The sequence below is a fragment of the Suricata suricatta genome, chromosome 5 (genome assembly GCF_006229205.1).
Source record: "Suricata suricatta isolate VVHF042 chromosome 5, meerkat_22Aug2017_6uvM2_HiC, whole genome shotgun sequence".
Lineage (NCBI taxonomy): Eukaryota > Metazoa > Chordata > Mammalia > Carnivora > Herpestidae > Suricata > Suricata suricatta.
In genome coordinates, this window is record NC_043704.1 from 68,147,195 (window position 1) to 68,147,985 (window position 791).

At 74.3% G+C, this 791-nt stretch overlaps 1 protein-coding gene across 3 annotated transcripts in view; it reads right to left on the reverse strand.

Moving 5' to 3' along the window:
• Positions 1-504, reverse strand: part of SEMA5B (semaphorin 5B) — a 117,535-nt gene extending 117,031 nt beyond the window's left edge. For 2 of the 3 annotated variants that reach the window (XM_029939451.1, XM_029939450.1), the window contains exon 1: positions 247-504. The gene's annotated coding sequence lies outside the window, so the exon portion shown is untranslated. The remainder of the gene's footprint in view (positions 1-246) is intronic. The other variant, XM_029939449.1, reaches the window with a different exon arrangement.
• Between the last annotated feature and the right edge of the window lie 287 nt (positions 505-791).

Genomic DNA, 791 nt, shown 5'->3' on the forward strand with positions numbered 1-791 from the left:
GGCCGCGCGGCCCGGCGAGGGCCCCGCGCCGCCGGGTCCCGGAGCGAGCTGGCGGCGGGAAAGCAGCGGCGCGGCGGGCGAGGAAACCCGGGGACCCCCTTCGCCTCCCGCCCTCAGCCTCCCCCACCTGGTTCCAACTTGCTAGCGGTTCCGGGCCCCTACCCCTCTGCCCAGCCGAGTTGCTGAAGTTTGCAACTTGCAGCCCCAGCCCGCGCGGGGGAAACGCCCGGGGCTCCCGGGACTCACCTCCCGGCTGCAGGCACAGGTGCCCGGCTCTCGGCAGCTCTCGGCTCCCGGCGGCACGGAGCAGCGGCAGCGAACCAGGAAGGCTGACGGCCCGTCTGGGAATAGGGCGGCCGCGCAAGAACGGTCCCCGGCCCTGGGCTCGGCGCTCTCGTGCTGTCCTGGGTGGGCCCCGCGCCCGCTGCGCTCGGGCTCCTCCAGCAGCCGCTGGACCAGCGGCCGACCCGCCCGGCTCCGTGGAGCTGGGCTCTGGCAGCAGTCCCCGCGCTCCAACTAGCTCCCGACCCGGAGCGCGGGTGAGAACGGGGAGGAGACGGAGGGAGCCGAAGGAGGGAGGGAGAGGCGGTGGGGGAGGAGTTGGGAGAGCGCGGAGAGAAGGAGGGAGCGGGATCGAAAAGGAGGAGGGGGTGGGAGAGGACCTGCGGCGGCCGGCGCGTCACCCGCCAGCCCCAAGGCGTGCGGAAGATCGCAAGGGGGCGCCCTGCATCTCTATGTCCCCGGGCTCGGCCAGACTCCCGCCCCTGGCCTGCCTCGTGTGTGTCACCCAG